The sequence below is a fragment of the Varanus komodoensis genome, unplaced genomic scaffold (genome assembly GCF_004798865.1).
Source record: "Varanus komodoensis strain SLA01 unplaced genomic scaffold, ASM479886v1 scaffold6_2, whole genome shotgun sequence".
In the NCBI taxonomy this organism is placed as follows: Eukaryota; Metazoa; Chordata; class Lepidosauria; order Squamata; family Varanidae; genus Varanus; species Varanus komodoensis.
In genome coordinates, this window is record NW_025336346.1 from 3,443,623 (window position 1) to 3,462,429 (window position 18,807).

Genomic DNA, 18,807 nt, shown 5'->3' on the forward strand with positions numbered 1-18,807 from the left:
TGAAATACTAAATAGTCTTGCTAGAAGGCATTTCATTGTGCTTTCTAGGACTCTTTCCTTGCACTGAAACTGCTCAGGAGTATCTCAAGAAACACTTAATACATTGGCATAAATGTAGTAAAGGCATTTGTAAGGCAACTTTATCATCTGAAGACCAAGTCGATGACACTTGCTGAACTTTGTTAGTGGATCTTCTCAAAGAAGCAGATGGCAGGGAAAGGCGTGGGCAATGGCACAGACAAGGAGTTAACTCATAATTGCATTCAAGTGGGCCAGCTAGCAAGTGAAGGAGTGGCTCCAGGATAATCTGTAATTACCGTCCCCTATTGGAATATAAATGATTGTGTCTAAAATACTATATGTCATGTGTGTGTGCTCTGGCAAGATTCCCAGGTGTGTATGGGAAACTGACCGTTTTGGTGGGGCTGAAAGCTCAGAGTCTGAGGATGATGTGGATCTGGTTGAACCAGATGACGCTCTGAACTTTTTCTGATAATGGAATTGTTGTTGCAATGGGCAGGCCTGCACCTGCAGCCCCAGTCTCTCAGTACCAGTCTGAGCCTGCTCTGGAAGAAAGTGGTTCAAGGACCCCCATGGAGCCTGGTCTCACCCCCTGAGGGAATGAAGGAGAAGATGGACGAAAACATCCAGAGGGAGGGAATTTGGAATTGGGCAGTCACTTGGATGGAGAACGGCAGCTGGACCTAAGGGCCTGTAGCCACAGCTGCAGGCTGGCCCAATTAGGGGCTCAGAGTGCAGAACCAGGTAGGCTTGGTTCCACAATGCCCCTCCTTCCAAAGACAGGCCCCGAAGGGTTCATAAGCAAAGCTTTGGGTAAAGGTGAGCAGAGAGGGTCCAACTTACTTTGTGTATGCTCAGAGACTTGTGTATGCTCAGAGACTTCTGTGTAGACTAAAGATGCTTACAAGAAGTGCTGGAGAGTCTCTCTTGCTGGGGAGGGAACACCTAGCTCACGACACTATGCGACATCAGATGTATGGTTAACTGAAAAGCTCTTTTACAAGGAACAAATGCTTATCACACTTGCAAATGTTCACCTACCAATGCTCTTCAGAAATATATGGGAGTACAGTTCAGGCATGAACGATGCGTCTCATAGCAGGGCTCCACCATTTGGTCAAGTGCAACCAGTGACAATTTATTACCACGGGATTACAGAGCTGGAAGGAGCCATGCAAGCCTTTACAACCAACACTCTGCTTAGTGCAGGAATCTCATTTAAAGCATCCTTGAGAGATGGCTGTCCAGTCTCTGCTTCACTATCTCCCACCATGGAGACTCCCACACTTCTCTAGGTGGCTGGGGTGCTGGTTTTTCCAGGTGGTGGAAGTTTCCGTAGTGTAGTGGTTATCATGTTCGCCTAACACGCGAAAGGTCCCCAGTTCGAAACCGGGCGGAAACATGTGGCATTGTTTCGGGGGAGAGACACAGTAATTATGGGAGATTTCAATCCCCCAGATATTACTTGGGAGACTCACTTGGCGGTGACAGCCAGGTCATGTTGCTTCCTAGAAGCAACAGAGGGAGGGTTTTTCACACAGAGGGTCCGAGAGGCGATGAGGAGGGGGGAAAACATCCTTGACTTGGTCTTGACCAATAGGGAGGAGCTGATAGATGAGGTACAGATTAGGGGAGCTCTGGATGCGAGTGATCACTCCATCCTTTGCTTTGAGATCAGGGGACTGGGGACGTGCAACAGGTCGAGCACTAGAAGCTGGGACTTCAAGAGGGCCAACTTTGGCCAACTGAAGACCAGACTGGGGAAAGTCTCCTGGGATAGGTTACTGGAAGGTAAGCGAGTTGAGGAGGGGTGGATAGCACTCAAAAAGGAGGTTTTGGAGGCGCAAGCCTTGACGATACCTCTAGTCAGTAAGGTGGGGAGGCGGAGGAGAGCACCGCCATGGATGCAAAAGTAGGTGGTTAGAGGGATTAGACGAAAGAGGAACCTCCGTAGGAAATGGGTACTGGGGGAAATAGACAAAAGGGTATACCGGGAGGAGGAGGCCCGTTGCAGAAGGTTTCTTTGCAAGGCTAAGGCTGATTACGAGCTGAGACTTGCCAAGAATATCAAGAGCAACAAAAAGGGCTTCTTTCAGCATGTAAATAGGAAGAGGAAGGGGAGACAAGTGGTGGGACCATTAAATAAGGAGGAAGGAGAGCCAGTGACTGATATGTGGGAACAGGCACAGAGGCTAAATGACTATTTTGCCTCTGTGTTCTCCCCAAAGCAGGACGGGGGATATCCGCACAGGAGATTAGATGAGGCTGGGGACTTAGGGGCACAGATTAGAGTCACCCCCCTTGAAGTCGAGGGGCTCCTCAGGGCATTGGACGTTACAAAGGCGCCAGGCCCTGACGGGTTACACCCGAGAGTACTTAGAGAGTTGTCAGGGGTTCTCTCACGCCCGCTGGCCTCCATTTTTGAGACCTCGTGGAGAACGGGTGAAGTTCCAGAGGATTGGAGGGTGGCATCAGTGGTCCCAATTTTCAAAAAGGGTAGTAGAAAGGACACGGGGAATTATAGACTGGTTAGCCTTATGTCCATTGTAGGAAAAACAATGGAAAGGCTCATAATAGAGAGAGATCTAGTGATGCTAGATAGGGAAGGGAGGCTGACAGCCACACAACATGGCTTCCACAAAAACAGGTCCTGTCAGACAAACCTGGTGGAATTCTATGACAAGGTTTTGAGATGGCTAGATGGAGCAGATGCAGTGGATGTGGTATACCTGGATTTCAGCAAGGCCTTTGACAAAGTGCCCCATCATATCCTGGTGGAAAACTGAGGAGTTTTGGGATACACCAAAGCACTGTCCGGTGGATTAGGGCATGGTTGACTGACCGAAAGCAGAAGGTAACCATTAACGGGGAATCATCGGGATGGCAGCCAGTGACAAGCGGGGTCCCCCAGGGCTCTGTCCTGGGGCCGATCCTGTTTAATCTTTTCATTAACGACATGGAAGAGGGGGTGAACAGTCTGCTGATCAAATTCGCAGACAACACTAAAACTGGAGCAGTGGCCACAACTGAGGAGCAGGTACTCCAGATCCAAAAGGATATGGACAGACTATGGAAGTGGGCAGGAGACAACAGGATGGCGTTCAATATGGATAAGTGCAAAGTCTTGCACTTGGGGCATAGGAATAGGTGTCATAAGTACAGGTTAGGGGACAAGTGGCTGGAGAGCAGCACTTGTGAAAGGGACCTCGGGGTGCTGGTTGACTGCTGGCTAAACATGAGTCAGCAGTGTGATGTGGTGGTTACGAGGGCGAATGCCACCCTTGGTTGCATAGCCAGAAGCGTGGCTTCTAGATTGAGAGAGGTATTACTCTATACGACTCTGGTGTGCCTGCAACTGGAGTATTGCGCTCAGTTTTGGGCCCCTCATTACAGAAAGGATATAGCCCGGTTAGAGTCAGTGCAGCGTAGGGCCACAAGGTTGGTGGCCGGTTTGCAGGGGATGCTGTATGAGGCGAGACTGAGGGAACTGGGTCTCTTCAGCCTGGAGAAGAGGAGACTCAGAGGGGATCTGTTGGCGACATACAGGTATGTGAGGGGATGTCACATAGACGTGGGTAGAGACCTGTTCTCCCCTGCAGAGGAAGGCAGGACCCAGTCCAAGGTTCCATTTGGATGCCAGGAAGCACTTCCTGACAGTTAGGATCCTGAGGGTGTGGAATGGGCTTCCATGAGAGGTCGTTGAGGCCCCATCAGTGCGGGTGTTCAAAGATAGGCTGGACATGCACATGGTGGGCATGTCATGAGCGGAGCTGGCTAGTGCCGGAGGTCAGACTAGATGGCCTGGGAGACCCCTTCTGACTTGCTCTGTTTTCTATGTTTCTATGGTTCCAGTGTCTGACTATTCAGCCATTAGTATTTTTCAGCTGATGTTCAACTGAACTCTGTTTTCTCATAGGTTAAGCCTTTTTTTTTTTTTAATCATCTCTTACTGAGATTCTGAGCCCAGGTAGGGGCAGAGCCCTCCTATCACACAAATTTATCTGAAATCAACAGAGATTTTCCTTCTAATTCAATTACAAAATTGTCAGTGGAATCCTATTTAGTATACTGTGTTCCCAAATTATGTGGCAATAACATGCTTGAAGTTTAAAAGCAAGGGACCTCGGGGAAAGCTAAAATCTTACAACAAAAGTAGATGTGACTCATTAGTACTGAGAACTAAACTAGAAGAAGATTGCATACTTTTAATGATAGCGATATGGAGAGAGGGTGGGGATGGGAGAATCAGGGATACTCAAGCTTGATGAAATTCTTCAAACTTGAATTCAAGGCTTGGTTTGCTCTCTCCTATTTTTGTTTGCAATTTTATTTTGGTTGGTTTCAGTGGGAAAAGTGCATGTTTTTCAAAAGTGTGCACTTTCCCCCCACTGGTTAAAACATAAACATGCAAATTTTAAAAATGCACAATTTTAAGTGTGCATTGTAAAAAGTGCACATTTTAAAATATGCACATTTGGAATTGGAAAACATGTGGTGGTGGAGTCCCCATCAGTGCAGGGGTTCAAGGAAAGATTGGTCACCCCCATATTGGACATTATATGAGCAAAGCCAGCTTGTGCTGAGGGTCAGACTAGATGGCTCAGGAGGTCCCTTCTGCCTTGCTGTTTCTATGTTAAGACAACAGTGCTTTCATTTGCACTCAGAATTGTGAACTGGGCATTTTCAAGTGATTTGCAAATGGAAACAAAATTCTCATGGATCCCTATAAGAGTGAGAATAACTGAGAAGTTGCCTTAACCATCCTGCAATTCACCAGGAAGGTCACAAAGGACAACCCACTTCCCCAAGTACGCTGTCTTTTCCTCCCTTAGCACCTGTGCCAGAGGTGCCTTCTGTAAAGTACCAGAACTTCACAGTGATTTCTCAGATATTACTCTGGAATAGGATGCACCAATGAAAGCACTAACTCAGCTGATGAGTTGGCATTGACATATAGGCAAATGAAATGAAATTTGCCTATATCATGTCATGACATTAACATGTTCAACAGATGATCCAAACTGGCATTCAGTCTGCATGTTCTACCTGACTTTTAGTTCTTTTACTGCTCTACTTTGCAGTGTGCATTGTTTTTATCTATTTTTGTAACAACAAATGTAAATGACTCAAAATAATTGAGATGACTATTCCCAAAAAGACAAAGTCTTGTTTAAAGGAAAAATATGGATGGAACCAGAAGCATATTGAAGAAAGAACAGGAACACACAAGCTAAATAACGAGGATGTTTGGGGAATAGTTTGAGTCGCTAAGCTTGCCTTGGAAAATGAAGCATTTGTTACCACCCCAGTCCCCCTAACAAACTTCAACTCACATTTTGAAAGACTGGTCTAGTAAATTTTCCCCCTAATTCAACTGTAATGCACAGGCCAATGCATTTTTAATTTTTGTTTGAATCTCTTAAAATGTGGTGCCTGTAGTATCTCTCTTTATAGTTATGGTAAAAATGCTGAGTTTTTAAATTAGTTTCTTTCTACTGATGCAAAAACCTGTGTGTATAAAAGCCCTGCAAATTGCAGGAGATAATATATAAGAGAACAGAAAGCAGAAAGACTTAAGAAAAGAAGTTAGAGGGAGAGAGAATGTATCAGGCAGATAGGAATGAACAGCAAGGGCAGAGAAGAAAAGGGAGGAGGAACTTTTGTTCAGGCAGTGACCCAGGAGAAAAGTGTTATTTCAGTGCTTCATTCATGGGCATTGGTGGCCGTCACCTTGATGTCCATTTAATGTCGTCCTATTCAGCAAGTGTTCCTATGATCTGGTAATTATCTTTCAGTTACAAAAGAGCATCTCTATGTTACAAACACTCCCCTCACCAACTCAGCTATAGATCAATATCTCCTTAAGGCCTTGTGCTATTGTTTGGGGGAATGATATTGATTTCTCCTAGGAACAAGGAATGAAATGTGTGTGTTGCGGGGGAGCGATGCTGAAGATGTATCCATGCCAGACATGGGCTGAAGTATGAGCTATAGTTGGGAAACAAATTGTGCTCCTTGGCAACCTGACAGTGTCATGTTCTGCATTTTTACCCTCTCTGTCCAGCCCTGGAAAGTGCAAAGGAGAATTCAATCGCTGCCATTCACAGCCCAATTTATTTGCAAAGAGGATGAGAGCAATTCTATTTGCTTATGTTTCTGTATGAACAAAGCTCATACAGCCTAAGCTTAAAATCCCATTAATTTGAGCAAGCAAAGCTTTTTGCCAATTTTTAGCCTATATAAGAAACTAAGCAATAAGGACTAAAAAATAAAAAGGGTCGGGGGAGTCATTAGGATGAAGAAAGAGTGGAGGCAATGAATGAGTGACTGTGAAGACAGAACTGCTCAGATCCCTTCTGCTTCCACAATGGGCCACGGCCTCCCTGCTTTCCATCCAGACTGCTCTGAGGAGGACAAGGGCCTTTGTCATTTCTGGCTGGGAACAATAGTCCTTAGAACTAGTCCCCAGTAATAACGCTGGCAGGTGAATGCGTGGAAGAGGGCACATTCACTCCAGAACAGGACGATGGGCCTGATCCAGTTGCCTGTCAGTGCACCTGAGTGGAGTCCACCTTCTTCTCCAACTCCCCAGAGTGAGGAGAGAGAGAGCGTGTGTAGAGCTTTTATACCCCGCATTTCACAATGTCTCAGGGTAATAATACAATAAAATAAATAAATAAGATACATGATCCAGATAATAATATATAAAATCAATCTTGAAACACTACCAACATTTAAAGTAATTACCACAATCAATTATAATGTGATAATGGGAATTATCAATATTATGCTGAAAGACTTCTGGGTCTTTTCTTGTAAGAAAAGCAATGCGTCAGGCTACGCCGCCATAGCATGCCCGAGGCAAGCATTGCAGGCAAAAGGTTATCATCCCTCTGGAAGTGGTCCTTCAAAGGATGAGAGGAATAAGGAAGGACTGGAACACAAACATCCAAAGGCCAACCACTAAATATCAGAGTATATCAATGGGCTGCAGTGTGTTTATTTAAAAGGGTATCTCCATGGTAGCTTTTTCTGCCACTTTTTTGCTGCACCTATGAGAGAAGCTGCTGCAGGTTCTGCTACTGCTACTGAAATTTATTTATTTAAGCAAAAATTTCTATACTGTCTTTTAGCCAAGAAAGGCTCCCTGGATGGTCTGCAGAATTAAAATATGTAACAACAACATATCAGAAAAAAAATGACCACAGCAAACTGAGCACAGACCTGGCAAACCCTGCGTACCCACAACAAGCCAAACAAGCTTTCAGCAACTGCAACCAAATCATTGCAGAGGAATTAAAGCAATACCAATAAAATAACACTATGAAATAAAGCAGAACATAAAATATGACGAAAAGAATTAACTGTTAAAATATTGGGTACATAAAAAGTTTTTTGCCAGGCACCAAAGAAATTAAGGGAGGGCCCCAGGCACACGTCTTTGGGGAACTGGTTCCATAACTGAGGTGCCACAAACAAGAAGCCCCTTCCTGTAGTAGCCACACTCTGTTTCCTTTAGAGACCTCAGATGAAGGCCTCAGGGCCTGGGTACATAGAGGCATTATTTTACATAGCCTTGTCCCAAACCATTTAGGGCTTTTAGTGTCCGTGCCAGCACTGTGAATAGGGTCCAGACTTCAACTGGTAACCAGTGCAGTTTAAACAGGACTGGTGTAATAAGCTCCTGACAGCCAGTCCCCATTAGCAGCCTAAGTGTCCTACTCTGGACCAGTTGAATTCTCTGGACTGTTTCCATAGGCAGCCCCATGTACAGCATATTGCAGTAATCCAAACAAGAGGCTACCAGAGCATGGGTCACTGCTGCTAGACCCTGCCTGTGCAGTTAGGGACGTATGGCAAATTGGCCTAGGCTGATAAAAGGTGCTGCATGCCACCGTGTTCACTTGTGACTCCAGTGGCAATTCTGGATCCTGAAACTATGAACTCTGCCCTTTAGGGGGAGTACAACCCCCTCCAGAACAGTTCACTATCACCTGAGTGGACAGAGGACCTGCCTAACAACAGCACCTCTGTCTTCTCTGGATTGAGTCTCTGTTTACTGGCCCCCATCTGGTCCAGAAACTGATTCAGAATGGCCATTGCCTCACCTGGACTAGACGTAAAAGAGAGGTAGAGCTGAGTGTCATCACATATTGATGAGACGTAAGCCCATATCTCCAGATAACTTCCCTCAGTGGTTTCATGCAGATGTTAAACAGCATGGTAGATAAAACAGAGCCCTGCAGTACCCCATGGCATACCTGCCGTGGCGCAGAGCAATAATCCCCCAGCACCACCACCTGAAATCAGCTGGTCAAGTAGGAATGGAACCACTGCCAAGCAGCACCTACTATGCCCAACTCTAGCAGCCTATCCAGAAGGATACTATGGTTGATGGTTCTGAAAGCTGCTGAGGGGTCCAGGAGAACCAACAGGGATGCATTCCCTGTTTCTCTCCCAGCAAAGATCATTCCACAGGGCAACCAAGGCAATCTCCATTTCGAAGTCAAGCCTGACTGAAATGGATCTGGATGGTCAATTTCATCCAAGAGTGCATGGAGCTGTTCAGCCACCACCTGCTCGAACACCTTGCCCAGAAAAGGGATATTGGCCACAGGTCTATAGTTGATGACTGTAGACCCTCTGGGTCCAGAGTACATTTTCAGGCGTGGTTTAATCATAATCTCTTTTAAAGAGGCTGGAACCACTCCCTCTTTCGAGGAGGCTCTTATGACCTCCTGCACCCTGATACACATTCCTTCCTTAATTCTAGGGATGAGCCATGATGGGCGAGGGTCTAGCATGCAGGTGGTAGGCTTGACTTGACCAAGCACCTTGTCCACATCCTCAGGCCTCAATAAATGAAACATATCCAACAAAACTGGACCAGATGCTGCTCTGGATGCCTCTATTAATGGAACTGTATTAAATGTGGAGTCTAATTCATGATGCATCTGAGTGACTTTATCCTCAAAGTCCTGTGCAAATTCATCATAGCAAGCTCCAAGGGTGCCACGTGTCTTTCTCTAGCCCAGTTCATAAAGGACCATGAACCACTGGGAAAAGCTCTGCTGGACAGCACTGAGAGGATGTGATGCTGGTGGAAAAGAATTGCCCCTTTGCTACCCTCACTGCCACAGAATAGGCTTGATAATGGGCTGTAAGCCATGTCCAGTTGGATTCATCATGAGTTTTCCTCCACCTGCACTCTAGTCGTCTCTTGTTTCATTACTCTTGGGTCTGGTATTTACCAAGGGGCTGACTGGGCTCTGCTCAAGGGAAGAGGGTGCTTGGATACGATCATATCAAGTGCTTGGGCCATCTCTGCATTCCACAAAGTGGCCTGAACTTCAACCGGCACACCTGTCATATCAGTTAGAAATTCCACCAGAGCTCTCTAGAAACCATCAGGATCCATTAGTCTTTGGGGGCAGACCATTCTAATGGGTCCCCCACTCTTGCAGAGAGGAAAAAAGGCTTGAGAGCCTACATCTCAGAAGGAAGTGATCTGACCATGAGAAGGCTGTCAATGTTAAACTCCCCACTTCCAGCTCCTCATCTTCCTGTCCAGCTGGGGCGGGGGGGGGGGGACACAAGTCCAGGGTGTGACCTTTTTTATGTGTTGGGAAGATGGCATGTTGAGGCAACCTGAGCCACCCTGGATAAAGCAGCCCTGCCATGGAGGTTGGGATTCCCAGAACAATCATTCTGGGAGTTCTCACCACCAAATCTGAGATCACCTCTGACAGCTCAGACAGGGAGTCTGATGGGCAGCGGGGTGGGCAGCACACCAGCAGAATCCCTAATCTGTCGCAAGCAACTGACACAAGCTACAAACACTCAAGACCTGCCCTCAAGTAAACAGGAAGCCTAGAGGGAGAGAAAGAGAGCGTATTCCTCCAGACCATGGCTACCCCAACCCCAACCCTCAAGGCGATGTTGGTGCTGCGCCAAGTACTCAGGTGGGCACAACTGTGAGAGGGCAACCCTTCCCATTTCATCCCCCCAGATATCCATAATACAAGCCAGATCAGCATCCTCAGATCCACAATCAAATCATGGATGAGGGAGATTTTATTCCAGACTGATTTTGCATTCAACACCAGCAGCACCAAACCAGGCTGGTACAGCTGCCAACAACTATCCAGCTGAGGGAAGAACCAGAAATGGGGACAATAGAGAGATATCCCTGTTCTCCTATAATGACTAGTTAATTCCCCAAGCCATACCTCTCCCTATCCTTGTAAGTAATGGGGGCACCCCTGAGCTCCCCAAAGTCATCCAATGACATAATAAAACACATATAAGTAATAAAACCAGCTGCTATACTTCAGTTGCAGTTGCTGTGGGATTGTCCTTGCCTCCACCAAGAGTTCTGGTCCCAGAATGGCACTGAACAGGTGCCAAGCAGGCAATGCCCTTTAGCACCACCCTTTGGCATCACCCAAGGCTGCTGCCCTGAGCACCGGCCACGGAACAAAGCCCAGGCAGAGTCGGCCTGCCACCAGGGCTCAGGTGTGGTACGGCTCCTCTCCTCGCTCTCTCCCTCTAGTGTCCTGCTGCTGCTCGCTGCCACCAGCTGATGCCACGTCACGGCTGTGCTGGAAGGCAGTCGGGGAGGAGAGCAACGAGGATGGCTCTGCTGTGCAGTGATCTGCTGTGGGTGGGGACACGGCTGTGGTGTCAGGCAGGCAGTGGGCAGCCTGGGCTCCAGCCACTGACAAAGGGCCAGACAAGGGGGGCCTGCCCCCAGGCTGCAGGTACGGCACGGCTCGGCTCCTCTCCTTGCTCTCTCCCCGTTATTCTCTCTCCCCTTCGGTCAAGGTCCTTGGGAAGTTAAAGCCAAGTAACTAACATAAAAAGCATATAAATGAGTAGGAAAATGCATATGTACCACTAAGTCTGAGCTTTTGGTCATCCGGACCCCTCTATTCCTTTCTACCTGTTTTGCTGGCTGGGGGGCAACATACTGCAAGCAGCAGTGATCTTTCTTTCATACTTTCTTAACAATCTGAGGAAGGGCTTGCTATTGTGTCCATTGCGGAGGAATGTTCCAATAAATCAAGGGCCTGTCTGGCCTCCGATCTCCAGGTTTTCCATCTCTGCCTGGAGCTGGTGCTATGATCTCTGAAAGCCACGATGCTCTTTTGCTGGGAAGCTACAGACATTTTGACCAACAATTGCTTCCTAGAACTGAACTTCTGCAAGAGGGGAGGAAGCACATGCATGTTACATCATCTGGGGCACATTTATAAATTTACATATATAGGAGGCCTATACATACCTGTATAGATAAATAAATAGGGCTAAGTGTTAGGACATTTTCTTTATTTGTGTATTCATTTAAATAACTGCAAAGTTATGTTTTGGCATTTTTATTAATTAATATATTTTTCTGCTTAACATACTCTAATGTGCTCTGTTCTGGGTAGGTTCCAAATGAATCTTGCCATGTTCATGCCTTGGCATTTTCAGCTAACCTGTTAAACAGGTATTTCTTAAATATAAAGGGAGTGGGATGAGCAGAGACTCGAAGTCAGCAAGGAAGCAACTTGGTACACACACCAGATCTTTCTCACAAGATGCTCAAGTCCTACAGTGGTGTTCATCCAGTTAATAATGGCAGCTACTAATTTGTTGAGATGTTTTAGGGTAGGCGAGCCGGAGCAACTCTAAATCCATTTCAACTGCTTTATACAGAGACTCTTGGTGTGATAGGTTATAGAAGAGGAATAACACTTCTCTGAAGGGTTGCATGGTTTATCACAATTCTATATTCTCATTTCTGCTTTGTTTTGTTTTTGACCTAGAGCAGTAATTTCTTGTTAGACAAGTGACCAAAAACAGAGGAAGTGGTGAAAATAAAGCCTAACATCAAGCATTGGTAGAGCATCAGTAAGCAGATCATATGCCTGGCAACCAACAGGATAATGAGGAGTCTTCATGCTCCAAGAAATGTAAAAAATTCGCATAATGTTTCAATGAGCTAGAAAGCTGAAAGAGACCAAGGCATTAAAAGAACTTTGAATTTCATCCACAAATGCTCTATTGTACAGCTATCCATAGTTTAATATGAGGAAGAGGAAGAGGAACAAGTTTAAGGGAAAATTAGAATAAGAAACACTTCAATTTCTAAAAACAAAAGCCTCTTAGCACGTAAGTTGAATATAAGCAGAATAAATAAATAAAATGAATGACTAAATAAATAGTTCCCCCAAATCCTCCTAAATTTCAAAGGGCTTCTGCTCAGTGTTCACTAATGTAACCTTGGCACAAATTATTGACTCAGAGCCTTTAATGAAAGGACCCAAAAGATGAATATAGATTTCCAAGTGGTAATTAGTGATCACATTATGTAAGCAACTGTGGGGAAGGCTGGCTGTCTCTAACTTCCTGCCAAATGGTGAAGAACACTTTACCACTCACTGAATTCAGACAAGTAGTAAAATTCTTTTAACCACTTATGTGAACATACTCTGCCTGACCATATGCCTCTAAGTATCAGGAAGGGATCATTTTCAGGTCCTGCCTCTTAAGATCCTTTTCACTCAATAAAAATCCCTTTAAGTGGGGAAGACCTGAGATCTTTGGAATGCCAAGCATGTGCTCAGAGTTTGGGTTCGATCCTGACTGGACAATATTAATAGTATAACCTTGTTTAAGAAGAACAGGGACATGAATGTGTAGACCAGTGGACAACTCTGAAAAGTCATGAGAATACAAGTGTTCCTCTTTGTATACTTCTCAGGGATTGCAACGTGGACTTTCAGAGCCAATTAGCCTAGAATGAGCCATAGGGAGTGTTCTTCTCATGCTCATTTCTTCAGCATCTGGTTTTAGGCACTGTTGGAAACTCAGAGAAACAGAATGAACAGGGGCATTAGCTTGTTCTGGTGTTGACTTCTGAGTCTCTAAAATGGGATGCTGGGTATGTGCTAACAAACCCTACTGTGCCTCTCTTCTTTATGAGGCTGTATCACTGTCATCAATGGCTCCTTTTGCCAGCTCCAGACAGTGTTCCACCCATGCCAGCTGCCTCAACTCCACTGTTAAAATTAACAAGTACAAGCTTTCACTTCTTAATGTGACCCGGACTCCACATGCTTGTTTTGTTCACATGATGCTGCTCTGGATCAGTCCCTTTTTCAGCAGTGTCAATGAAATATAAGGGTTGGAATGCCACAATTTAGAAAGGCAAGGCTTTTGAAGAATCCAAATCTGTACTTCTAAGACTGCTCTCTGGGGTGCTGCAACTTTTCCAGTAATTTTCATCAGAAGAAAGAGAGTGAGAGCAATTGACTACCATTTTCATGGGTGCTCTTCTGCATAGACATTAAGGGTGGCCTGTTTTTTCGTTTCGTTTCTTTTTCTTTTTGTGCTATCAGGGCAAAGGTTGTTATTACAGTCACTGAAAAATTAGGCAATAAGCAAAAATGAGTGTGCATGCATTAAAATTATTCATACCTACACAGGTAATATTTACCTTCTTTTGTGTGTTGAGAGCTCCAAACTGACCACAACAAAGAGCTGGGGCAGAATCCAGAGTCTGGTGTCTGCACAGATTTTTCTATCATTATAGCTTGCAAAGGGGCATTCCCGTGGCAAACAATACCCAACAGTCCTCCACACTATCCAGATTTTTTGTGTGTACGCACAGGCAAATATCCATTTTTTAAAGAAAACTTGCAGGCATATGTGAGATGTATCTGTGCTTTATTTATACTCTCTTTTCAGAGGCTTTCAACATTCAGGTTCCCCCCTCCCACAGCAACTAGAGATAAGAAAATATAGCACATAGCACATAGCTGTGCTAAACAGTAAGGCTTCTTAGTTTGGAGCTCTGTGGCTGTCACTTGAATATCAAGTCCAGGAAAGCAGAATTATAGTGTTTCCTTAGAAAGATCTGGAATTTTATTGATTGATTTATTTACTTATGGCAGGCTTTAAAATGTTCCCCAGGCTTAATGCATTCCTGACTGCAAAACCCCAGTAGAAATACATCACTGAAGAAAAGATAGGTAGGAGTTGGCAGAAGGTAAGTGCAAGTAGTGAGGTTTTTTAAAAAAAACAACAAAATTACTGTATGCGGAGCTCTCCAAAGGAAAATCCATCCTTACAGAATGTTAAGGAATGCTTCTTTATTATTTAGGACTGGACACAGGATGTAGAAAAACGATTCCCCCCTTTCTCTTCTAACATGTGACATAACCCTTTTTCCTGAGATGTCCTGAAGATTTTGCGATTGTGAATCTTCAAAAACTGTCCACGAAAAATGTACATGTATTGCCATATGCATTTTCCTAATTTGCATGTTTGTATACAATTTTGCCTAGCATACGCATACAACTGCATGCAAACTATCTACCCTAATCAAATGCATTTTGAACAGGGGTCTAGATTCATGTCACCTATAGCATAATTATCTCCTGTGACTCTGAACTGCATTTCCCTTGAATTCATTACATCTCCCTGCCCTATTGATTTATACTCAACACTTTTTTGCTTCTGGTGGAAACAAATCTGGAAACTGTTCTAGCAGCTTTTCTTTCTGCCTCCCCTCTTGGACCCAACTACCAATGATCATGGCACTCTGACCCTAGCATGAGATCCTTTGCATTCTTGCTGCTTCCTTTCTTCTCTTCTCATTACTTTCTGTTTTACCTGCTCCCCTATATACTGTATCTCTCAACTCCATTCCTCATCCTGGCTTGTTTCTGCACTTGGTCCCTGCCTAGTCCTATTTTCCCCTCCCCTTTTTTGTTCTTGTTTTAGATAACTATTTTAATGCCTTTCTCAGTTAAGTGGGAATAGTTTTCTCATTGACTGAAAGAGGTTTTAAATCAATTACTCTAGTAAACCAATTAAAGATTACAATTCCAGTGACTATTTGCTCCAAGGCAGAAGAAATATCTAAATAAATGTTCTATATAACTAAATGATTTGTACACACACACACACATAAATATACATACACACCAATCAAGTGCCACCTTGCATTGTAGGAACATGGTTTACTCCTCCCAGAACAAACAACAGGTTTCTAGTGGAATTTCCTTTTTATATTTCCGATCCATAATGTAACAGGCAAAATTCAATCCCAGGTTCATAAAGACAGGTATGTGGCTGTTCACAACATACAGTATTGTACAGGTGGGGGAGACTGCACTCTCTACAGGAAAGGCACAAGACGTTTTTCAGCCTGAGGGTGACAATCCATGTTGTAGTTGCTCTCAGAGCCACATTCTCATGTTACATATGGCCAAAGGTAGAGGTGGTGGGGCAAAACACCAAAGAAGCCAGGATATTTCACGTGCAGCTCTTGCTGCTACTAACCAACCTTTAGGAGAGGCATTTCCATCTGTTAGAATAGGGGGGAAGTGCACAAAAACCAGGAAAGCACCAAATGAATAGGACAGGGGTCGGCAACCTGCGGCTCCGGAGCCGCACATGGCTCTTGAACCCCTCTGCTGCGGCTCCGTCACTCAAAACACGCGCCAGCACAGCTGCTGATCTGCTCGAAGCTCCACTCACAGGATCGCAGCACTAGCTAGTTAAGTAAATCAGCTAGTTAAGTAAATCGCTACATTCCTCTGCTAAACAAGTTTCCTGCAGGCTCTCACCTTACACGAAATGCTGCTGAAAAGATTCTCTTTGTCCCAATGTAATCTCCTTCATCTGAATGTTAAAAGCTGCGCTTGGGACCTGTCACAATTCACAGCACTTGACTGTTTAGCTGCTAATCAGTCACTAAACACACCTATATCTCCAGCACAGCCGCCAATCTGCGGACCCGCGCTGATTTACTGAGTCCCCCCCCACCCCACCGTAGGCCAACCATGGATAAATCGAAGAAAAGTTTCTGAAGAAAACCAAACGTTTAATGATACGTGGGTAGATTCATTTGCTTTTACTGCTGACGAACTTATGGGGTTTGCTGTTTAATGCATGCAGCCCTTTAGCATTGACTTTGACTCTTCAGGAAGCTGTTCTCCTATTCAAAATATATGAAAGAACTCCTACTAGTTTATAATGTAAGATTAAAAATAACAGTTTTTAGTGACCGAACAAGAGCTGCAGTTAAACCACAATGAAGATATACATAGCATTAAGGTAAAAAACGATACATGCAGTGTTGTCTTCAAACGGGTTCAAACGGCTCTTTGAGTGTTAAAGGCTGCCGACCCCTGGAACAGGATGCAGCCTCTGGGAGGGGTGTGGCATGTTGGAGAATCCTGAAGGGTCAAAGCTCTGACCCAAAGCCCTTGGGTTTGGCATGCCTGCTGCAGAATCTCTAAAAGCCATTGCTGTTATTCCCCTTCTCCTCCTGCTCCTATGAAGCAGGACAAGGACAACTTCTGATTATATCAATGGTGACCAGTGAGGCTGTCTTTAAAGTACAAGGAAATAAAAGCAGAAAGTAACAACAAAGAAACAAATGAAGTTAGAATAGCAGCCACTAAAGAAATGCGACGGAGTGTTGTGAGCTGGTCCTTTTCCAGCTTCCTTCTGGTTTTAAACTCAAGATAATCCTTTGAAGTGCAGCTCTTTTATTGAAACTCAGCAGATTACAGAACAGCATAAACTCTAAATAGCATTCTACCAAAATTGAGGGAGAAGCATCTGCTCATGTAAAGAGTTGAATCTAAGCTGGAAACTTCTCCATCCCTCCCTTTCAGAATAACTTCCAGCTCCACCTTGAGGGTAGCTCTCGTTGCTTGAGGGCAAGATAACAAAATGGTAAAGCCCCTCCAGCTGGGCAGCTCATTTCTCCCACCACCTCCTTACTGGGTCAAGGACTGGGTATTGCATATGTCCCTCCTCCCCGCTTGAAAACCCTTTCATCTTTCCAAAGTAGGCCAATTCTCAACTCTGCATGAAGAACTTCACTAGGCAACCTTGAAACTTCAAAGTCTTCTCCCCTATGCTCATTCCTGCACCTTCCCCCTTCTCCTCAGAATCCGACCAGTCTCCCTGAACAGTCTGCAGTGGCCAAGAGAAGGGCCCACTCTCTCCCCTATCGGTAAGAAGCTGTTTCCAAATGGAATACCTCTCCTCCTTCCCAAACTGAAAAGACGTCAAGGTGGATCCTCCTGCTTAAGGGCCAATTGCTCGGCATACCTGACATTTCTCCAGTGGTCTGCCCTCTTCACCTGGAGTCAGGCCCTGGAGTCATGCTGTTTGGTTCACCTCCTCCTCATTACCATGGTCACGAAGTTTTCCCACAATGGACTGATCTTCAAAGACTGCCTTACTTACCTGGGAGCCCTTGGGTCCCAGCATTTCGACTCTCCTCTGGCTCAGAATGTGTTCCTTCATCCCCTGAAGGCTCTTTTACAGGAAGAATGGGCACAATTGTACAGTTCTGATATCCCACTAACCAACACTCAATTGCCTTTAACATCATGGAATTACACCCACATTATATTCAATCTCCCCCCAGCCTGCAACTTCTGCTATCGGGCAAAGCTAAGAACCAGGTCACATATACCTCAGACTGGATTTAACGTCTCTCTTTAAAATGCAACGCCACTGAATTTCCTGTGCCAGGTCATGAAACTTCGATCACCAGAACTGTCATGGAGGATTAGTCCTCCAAGAGTACGGGAAAGTCATCTGATATGCGGTTTCCCTCTCCTTCTCCCTCATCCTGTCACAGTCATGCAGTTTCAAGGACATTCTGTGGTCTCACCTTGTGCTTCTTCTATGTGGACTATCCAGAAAGGAAAAAGAAGGGTCTGCAAGTTATTATGTGAACATGAATTTAAACTTGCCTGCGATCAAGTGCACAGAATAATTAAAGTGTTTTATTTAATTTACTAATAAAAGTGCCTGTATCCTGCTGTTCAGTTAAGGAGACTCCCACAAGGTGGCTAACAATATAACAGAACCAATTTAACAATCATGCAACTAAAACCACAGTGTGTGTGTGTGTGTGTGTGTGTGTGCACACGTGTGCATTCCAGCTCTATTTCAAACAAGAGTTACAATAAGTCTACATCAAGGAATTCAGGGACCCTCCAGTACTGAAGCAGTGCATAATAGAATGTCTATACGTGTTCTACTAAAATAGACAGTACAGTCTATTTCCAATCCATCTCATTTTCATATGTGTTCATTCATAAATCCATTCCATTCCTTTCTGCATCATCTAATTCAGGGGTCCTCAAACTTTTTAACCAGGGGGCCAGCTGAACGGTGCTGGTGCTGGACGCAGGCTGGAAAGGTGGTGCTGGCAGTGCGTGCAGGGCGGTGTGCGGGCGGTGCGCATCACCAGGCAGGCACACGAGGCAGCGGTTTGCTCGCTTGGCGATCGTTTTCTCCAAGTGAGCAAACTGCTGCCTCCCCACTAGGGGGATAAGGTGGGTGGTGGAGGGCATAGGTGCGGGTGCACACGGCAGGTCCAAATGGGCATGGTGGGCCAGATAAATGGGCATGGCGGACCGGCCCCGGCCCCTGGGCCGTAGTTTGAGGACCCATGATCTAATGGGAGGAAAAATTATTTTCATTTATTTTTCTACAAATTATATTTTGCATGATTTTTGCCTTAAAATATGGATTTTTGTATGGATTTATCCAAAATGTGTGCATTTTGTATATACTTGAAATATGTAAATATTTGCCCATCTTTAACATAAAATATGCATTTCATACTTTTTGAGTTGAGAACAGCAACATTTGGAAAACTGCAAAATTCAAAGGCTAACCACAGTCTAATTCATATATTAGTTGAGGAAGTGCCCATCACTTTCAAACACTCACCTAAAATAATAGTTGAGCATCTCAAGT

At 44.9% G+C, this 18,807-nt stretch overlaps 1 protein-coding gene and 1 non-coding gene across 3 annotated transcripts in view; one reads left to right on the forward strand and one right to left on the reverse strand.

Moving 5' to 3' along the window:
* The window catches only part of CACNA2D2 (calcium voltage-gated channel auxiliary subunit alpha2delta 2), a 658,873-nt gene that overhangs the window by 377,506 nt on the left and 262,560 nt on the right, over positions 1-18,807 (reverse strand). The gene's annotated exons all lie outside the window — the stretch shown is intronic.
* TRNAV-AAC lies at positions 1,351-1,423 on the forward strand. Its single transcript has one exon. It is a non-coding gene; the product is annotated as a tRNA-Val (tRNA).